General features: G+C 39.9%; 1 non-coding gene across 1 annotated transcript; it reads right to left on the bottom strand.

The window, feature by feature from the left end:
* Window positions 1-2,263: 2,263 nt before the first annotated feature.
* TRNAT-UGU lies at window positions 2,264-2,336 on the bottom strand. The gene has a single exon. It is a non-coding gene; the product is annotated as a tRNA-Thr (tRNA).
* Between the last annotated feature and the right edge of the window lie 6,032 nt (window positions 2,337-8,368).

Below are 8,368 nucleotides of genomic sequence, written 5' to 3'. Positions count from 1 at the left end.
AGAAGGGAATCTGGATAGGATTGCCAAGTGACTCATTTTACTTCCAAGAAAGTGAATCAGAATAGCATATAGATTTTATACAAAACATTTTTAACCTGAATCTACGCATCTTTTCAGCCACTGACCACACCAGATATGTTATATACATTTAAATGCTTAATTGTTTAAATGTTTACAACTGGGAGTTGTAACCATCCCAGATGTTTTCCAGTTTACTGCTCTGCACAGATCTTTCTCTGAGAATTGCTTAGTGAATTTGAACAGGCACTCTAGTGAACACTTACTACAGTCCACCAAAAGTACAACTGTATCATGTGAGAATGGATTTGCTCCCTTTTTCGGAAAAACCAGACCCTTGATGACTTCCTTGGAAAAAGCATCCCTAAGAACACAGAGAGCTGCAGTTTAAGAGCTCGTTTTTGGCAAAGGAGGAAGGGCTGAGCAAATGAGGAAAGCTGGTTTTATCTCAAGAATGAAATCTTCTATTTTTTCTTCTAAAATGTTTGCATTTTTACAAGAGAAATAAAAATGACCAAATGCTACTCAATCTTTTATATTTCAATGATGCCACCCCAAAAATTGAATTTTTAAAATGAGCGATAGCATACAGTCCAAGAGTTTTTAAAAGGTTCTTTCTCTCTCTCTTTGTATTCTATTAAATACAGATTGAACAAAAAAAAAAAGAAAGTAAGTGTTTGTGGTTTCTGTGAGACTATTGCAAGAATATAGATGTTAATCAGAGGAAATTTTATACATCAAAGTCTTCTCCATCTCTAAAATGAATGTCCCTGTGGACTATGGTCTGGATTTCATCTCTCTCACCTTCTCCATGCTGGTGCCTCCCAGATGTGTTATAGCAAAACTCCCCCAATCCTGGTTGCATTGCTAATTGTGCTGGCTGAGATTTATGGGAATCACAACACAACATCCACGGAGGAGACTTTGCTTTGAGAAGGCAGATTGCCTCTATATGCTAATAGAGAATTCCCTTTTCAGGTATTGAGCCTTATTAACCAGTCTAATGTTGCTCAGACTATCTGCTAATTTGTGAAAGGGGTGTATGTGTGTTGGTGTTGGTGTAGTAACCTCAAATAACCCCCTAAAAGAAATGCAGCGGGAGAACTAAAGAGAGCACAGTTGTCTGTCAGTCTGAGCTGAAACACCCCGTCCCCCATGTTGTTGCAATCCTTGCGTGATCATAGAATCATAGAATAACAGGGTTAGAAGGGACCTTGGAGGTCATCTAGTCCAACCCCGTGCTCAAGCAGGAGACCCTTACAGAATTGTAGAATAACAGAATTGGGAGGGACCTTGGAGGTCATCCAGTCCAACCCCCCACCCAAACAGGAGACCCCCCCACCACCTCAAACAACTGACTTGTCCAGTCTCCTCCAAAAAAACCTGTAGCGATGAAGCACCCACTGGATGGGGAGCAGGAAGCCTCCGATATAAAACCACCGGATAGGTGACTTCAGACCCAGTTGCTTTCTGGACCCACCATACTTCACTTTTTCCATAACAGCCTGTAAGAGAAATTGGACTCAGGGATTCGGGCGGAATATAAATCTGACTAATGAATAGACATCCAAATCCTGTCTGGGCGTCATGGGAACAGGGGATGATAGGCTAAGTCAGGGGTAGGCAACCTTGGCTCTTTTATGACTCGTGGACTTCAACTCCCAGAATTCCTGAGCCAGCATTGCTGGCTCAGGAATTCTGGGAGTTGAAGTCCACGAGTCATAAAAGAGCCAAGGTTGCCTACCCCTGGGCTAAGTATTCCAACTGTGTGCTCAGGAGGCTGATTTTTTTTCTTTCTTGTTCCACATAAATCTTTCTCGGCTGCCACTGCCCTTTTCACCATATTCCTTGATCAGCAGCCCCACCTGCTGGTCCTATCGTGGAAAGACAACTTACACCACAGATTTTATACAACTCGCTCACTTCTTATTGTTCTTCGGACCTAAAATTCACTTGGGATCCTAGCTGATTAAGCATCGTTTTTGCGCGCGAAGCAGTCGTTCGAGGCAGCACCCGATTTCAAGATATAGATAAATCAAAATGTTTTGATTTCACCCCGCACCAACTAAGCTATTTGAAAAAAAATCTCTTCGGTTGTCAGTATTTTGCAATCAGAAATTGAACTTGTTTGTGGATAACAGAGCTGTCATCGACCTTAAATTTCTATATTGAACGTGTTGTGTTAAATTGCAGACAGAACACTTTGAAAAAACAACACTGAATAAAGTGTTTAAGAAAAATGCTAAGGCCCCAGCGAGGATCGAACTCACGACCCCTGGTTTACAAGACCAGTGCTCTAACCACTGAGCTATGGAGCCACCTATCATCTTGGCTTATCTAGATGAATGGTACAGTACTGTTCTTCGAATATGTTCACTCATTCCATCGATTTCTCTAAATCGACGATATAGTGAAGATTGAATTAACTCCACTTTTCAGCCAGAGACTTGAGACCGCGCTGGATAATACAGTTTACAGAGACAAGTCGACTTCCGGCCTATTATGTGCTGTAACATGAAACCATTTCATTAAAAACAGGAATAAATACTCAGCAGGCAACCAAGAACGACTAGGTCTGTATTTCTGGAAGATAAAAACATAGAAGTACATCATAGCAGAGCTATTTATGACACTTTTATTATTATGTATGGCAATCTACAGTTAGATTCATAGCCTAAGACAGTGTTTTTCAACCTTGACAATTTTAAGGCATGTGGACTTCAACTCCCAGAATTCCACAGCCAGCATTGCTGGCTGTGGAATTCTGGGAGTTGAAGTCCACATGCCTTAAAATTGTCAAGGTTGAAAAACACTGGCCTAAGACTAGTGGAAATTTAATAATTCAAGTCCTAACCAAGGACGTAAGAATCACTAAGGCAATGTCTAAGAATATTATAGGCAGTTCCAAGGAGGATTTGTGTGTGTGTGTGTGTGTGTTCAGGTGTGATAAATTCAATATTTCCACATATTGAGAAGCCCTTGAAGTATCACTCTGAGGACTCCAATCACTGTTGGTGTAACAACGGATTTCTTTTTCATAAGTGTTCAAGCTCAATCTGCAGGTATCAATATTTTTTTATTTTTCCCAATTGCTTTTTCTGAATCCTAGCATCATCTGGAATGAACCAGACTTTCTTCTTGTCAATAACCATTATATCAGGCATATCACAAACAGGATGCCTCTCTTTTTAAATCTTAAAGTCCTACAAGATCTTAACCAGGTCATTTCCCAAAATCTTCCCAATGTGATGGTGCCGGTAGGTTTCACTACATTGAAATCTAAGTTTCCAATAAATAATTCTGGTAACTCCGTCATGCTGCTGCTTGTAGTCACTTTGTGAAATTTTGCTGCAGCTACTGATCAAATGGTCAATTGTGTCAATTATTACAAAGGCAACATTTGCTATTTTTGTTACATGTTGAATTTTCACTTTCATGCAGTTAGTTAACAAAGCTTGTTCTTGAGTTGCTAAAATGAAGCCTTCAGTTATTATTAATGTTCGGTGCACAGTCAGCCACATGTTTAGACTGAGTTTGGCAGTCTAAGCCAGGGCTTTTCAACCAGTGGTACGGGTACCACCTGTGGTACATTGGCACCTGGCAGGTGGTACGTGACCATCCTAGAAAAGTGGTAGTGGGGGAGGGGAATGAGCTGAACCAGTGGCAGCACCGCACAAGCCTGAGCGAGAGATGACTGGAGCTGCAGGGCTGTCAGGGCTCAGCGGAAGCCCCAGGATTGGCGCTTCTTCGGGGCTGTCAGCTCAGTGGAAGCGCCAGGATCAGCGCCAGGCTCCAGCTGGAGCTCGGCGCTGATCCTGGTGCTTCTGCTGAGCCCAGAAGAAGCGCCAATAAGCTGGAATGTTGCAGCATCTCCAGGGTCTTGTGATTTACATTCAGATGCTTGGCAACTGATTCATATTTATGACAGTCACTGTGTCCCAGGGTCATGTGAAGTGACCAAAACCTGCTGCAACCACCCAGCAGACGGGGGGAATAAAAACCAAACACCCCCACCCCACCCGCGCTGCCAATCCTCAGCAGAAATGCTCACAACAATGAAAACCTCGGACAGGAGGAAGAGCGCTGCCGGGCGGGCAAGCAGATGTCTTGCTCAGCGGTGACTTGGGGGGCACTTTTTTCAGTGCCATTGTAACTTCGAACAGTCACTAAGCGAACTGTTGTAAGTCGAGGACTACCTCTACTTCATCACTTTTTTCCTTTTTTTTTTTTGATCATCAAGTTTTTGACACCTTGCTAGGTGACTGGTGGTACTTGGATATTGCCATATCCTAAAAGTGGTACAATGGGTGAAAATGTTGAAAAGCTCTGATCTAAGCCCTTCCCAAAGACCTATGATGAGGATGATTTCAATAACAGCAGAGATCAATTCAATATTTATCAATGCATATACCTGTTCTCAGATATCGTAAGATGCTGAAGACCTTAATAATGCGATGCGGAGAAGAAGCAGAGAAAGTTGCAGAAAGTTCTGGCAGCTTCTCTGCTTCAAGTGCCTCCCTAACCCATTGCCAAGGGTGGGGGGAGGGGACAGGAGAAAATGAGTTGGGAAAAATCATCTTTTGCCTGATTTCCCCTTACAGGTGAATACAATATATGACTTCAACTCACCTCAGATATCCCTAGAATAGTGTTTCTCAACCTTAGCAACTTTAAGATGTGTGGACTTCAACTCAACTTGCCTTTACATATTCTCTCTGAGGCTGCAGTGGGTGGTAGTCATGACACAGCAAAACATTAACAGAGAGGAGGCATAAGTTATGCTTATTTAGAAAGAATTATTTCATAAAAGTGGGAAATTATCCCTCTTAAGTATGTCAGTTAACAGGGGACATGGCAGGGTGTGGTAAAAAAATAAATAAAGATGGTGTCCACCATGGTGCACAGTGTCCACCACTGTGATCATCTGGGTTGATTAGTGCTCAACTTTACCAACATGAAAGGAAGAGATCTGGGTATAGAGCCTTGATTTTTCCCAGAGCTGGAGATCTCTTGAGGTCTGTAAGTCACACGTTGCTCACTCCTAGGCTTTAAGTACCAACTAAGCTGTAATAATCAGAATAATTAATCAATTTCAATTTTCTCTGAGAAAAATTGACTACCACACTCAAAACCCCTAGGTGGAGCCAAAATGTCATAGAAACCAGAGCAAATTAGAACATTAAATAGTAGTCCAGTGTTTCTCAACCTTGACAATTTTAAGGCATGTGGACTTCAACTCCCAGAATTCCACAGCCAGCAATGCTGGCTGTGGAATTCTGGGAGTTGAAGTCCACATGCCTTAAAATTGTCAAAGTTGAGAAACACTGAGCTAAGCAGATCAGCAAGGGAAAGCTCCTAATATTTAACAAAGTCCATAAACATCTCATCTGATTTATTGGAGGATTTAACTGATTTGCATTGTTCAGTACTTCTGGTTTTTATTTTGCTGAGTTATACACCTCCTGTGTAATCTCCCAAAGTTAATTGTTTTGAACACTTTGGAATGCATTTTAAAGATTTTCGTGTTTTGATTATAACAATGTAACAAGAGTAGCGCAAGTACACCTAGCTTTCTATTCTTGCATTGGTCAAACAACTGGCTAGGGATAACCTATCAGTAGGGCATAAACCACAGAGGGTCACCTAGGTGAGAAATGTGATTGGATGGATGGATGGATAATAGAATCTTGGAATTATAGAACTATGGAGCTGAAATTGTGGGAGCCACGAGGATCATTCCACACACTTACACCAATTCTCTGCAATGTGCAGGAAAATTAAGTAAATCATCCTAGAGATGTCATAGTCCATCTTCATCTTTAACCTCTAGAAATGAAGAATCTACAGTCTCCATAGACCAGACTGTCCCACTGCTGGACAGATCTTATTATCAGAAAAATTCTCTTTATACTGCATTAAAGGAAATACATGTAGATCCATTGTTTCTAGTTTCTGTGGCATGGAAAGTATTCCTGATCATTTCCCCCTGCAGTACCCTTTTGTGTGACTGATTCAAGATGGGGTTGACTTTTAGTGTCCAAAATATGATAATTTGAGCTTCAGTTATTGGAGACTGAATTGAGAATTCTGGCTTGATTTGTTAGATGATCCTTTTTAATTTTCTCAGCTGTCCATGGTATTCTCGGAAGTCAACACCAAAGTTCAAAAGCATCGATCCCACTTCATCAAAATCTACTATTTAATTCTACCCAGAGTGAAAAAAACATTTTTTGGTCATCTTAAATCTCCCACCATTCAAATATTAAGAGAAGATTATATGTGATTCTCTGCAGATAATATTCTATACAAATATTGTCACCAACATTAGCACTGCTCAATCATTTATCCCCTTACCATACTTAGACTACAACTGATTAATTCTCAGGAATGTTTCCATGGTGTCTAAAAATACAGTAGAGAGCATTATTTCATGTCCCCATGTATAGGACTAACTCTGTGTACCTTTTATCTATCTGTTTATTTCTGTAAAATTTCTAATCAGAGATCACTTTCTCTCCAAGCATGTACTGCATAGAGTGTATGATTTTATACTTTTCTGGTTGGATAGAGCTAGCTAAGTATCATGCTTTGCCTATCACTGTTACATTTCCTGTAAATGGATTTTTCTATTATTGTTATAAAACCAGTTTCACCAGAGGTTACAATTCCCTCTCTGAGTAACTCTTGTATGCTCAGTCAAAACATGTCAACATCCAGCACAAAGAACTTCATGCCACATGATTCTGTTTGTCAAGAGGGAAAAGGAGATGTGACTGGATGAGGCATTTTGCATTGCTTTGCAAGCTTCAGCCAGCACTTGCTAAAGCTGGAAGAGGCTTCTCTTTCTCACATACCTCATGTACACAGAATCCTCTTCTGGCCGTTGCAAATTCTGGATGAATCATAAGAAGAAAAGCAAAAAAGACCACTTCACTTTGCTCTTAGAAACAAGGGGGTCAGATTGCCTGGCAAACCAGATTCAACAGAGTGCTCTCCATAAGGGCCTTTCAATAATTCAAAGTACTTTCTTGAAGAACTAACTGCCCAGCTCTGAAAAAACATGGTGGGGAACAAAACTATGCAGGACATGTAACCCATAAGTAAGTTCTGTGAGAGATCATGGAGGGAGAAAAGTCATCTGGACATTTCTTTTGGCAGAAGTTAGCTTATTTATCAGGCCTTTTGCTCTTTAAATGAACAGAGATGCACACAAGTAAGCAGGGGGTTGGATTAGAACAGAGGATCTAGTCTTCAAACTTGGCCCTTTTATGACTTGTGGACTTCAACTCCCAGAATTCCTCAGCCAGGCATGCTGGTTGAGGAATTCTGCGAGTTTAAGTCCACAAGTCATAAAAGGGCCAAGTTTGAAGACCCCAGGACTAGAAGATTCCCAACGTCCCTTCCAACTCAGTCATTCTGTTATCCTGTCAGTCTGCCCATGTTCCTTGATATGTGTTGTGTGGGAGACAATAAACAATTTTTTTTGAGCCAATACACAAATTACAATATAAAGAACATGTCAAATTTCCAATTGAAATGCATACATTTAAAGAAATAATGCATCAAAATACATACAAATGACTGGTGGGACCAATATACTGCAAGATGATCTTAGCAGTAGAAAATAAGTCAGAGATATAGAAAGTGCTTTTATTTAAAGCAAACTTTACCAGGACTTATAAGGAAGCAAAAGACTAACATTGGAAAGATTTTGATTTTTATATTTTTCCTGATCCTCTACTTAAAAATATTACTTTTGCCCTTTATCCTTAAAAGGAACCATCCCAGGAAATTAGTGGACCATCTTTCCCCTTCCAAGTTTCTGCTTTATAATAATTTATGGGGACAACCTTGTTTTTCATGACTTGTCTTTCATACATTTGGAGGGAAGCTGTTGGAGAAGAGCCTTCTAGGTGTCACAATTTTATACCTTCTAGGTTATATATAATATATATTTCTGCTATAGTTTTGTATTATTTCTGCCAGTGTAAATCAATGTTTGTTGTCTTTTAGATCATGTGTTTATTATTTTTTATGAGTGTGTGATTCTACAGAATATGATAGGTCTTTCATATTCATTGATTCATTCTACTTAAATTAGAAACTGTTCCAATTTTGATGGTTTCCAAGTGGGGAAAACTGACCAAAAAAGAAAAAAAAACCTACTTAAAAATCTATAGACAAAAAGCAAAAATTCACAGTCAACTGGAGCTAAAAGCATTTGGAAAAGAATAGTTTTGGTTGCTTGGATAATATAAAGCAAAGTATGTAAGAAATAATTGAAATATGGATGGACATTTCAACAGAAATTCATAAACAAGCAGGGACGAAAGCTTAAGGAATAGCTATA

This window comes from Protobothrops mucrosquamatus, unplaced genomic scaffold (assembly GCF_001527695.2).
Source record: "Protobothrops mucrosquamatus isolate PMUCROS unplaced genomic scaffold, P.Mucros_1.0 scaffold_289, whole genome shotgun sequence".
Lineage (NCBI taxonomy): Eukaryota > Metazoa > Chordata > Lepidosauria > Squamata > Viperidae > Protobothrops > Protobothrops mucrosquamatus.
This window is presented reverse-complemented; position numbering and strand designations above follow the sequence as displayed.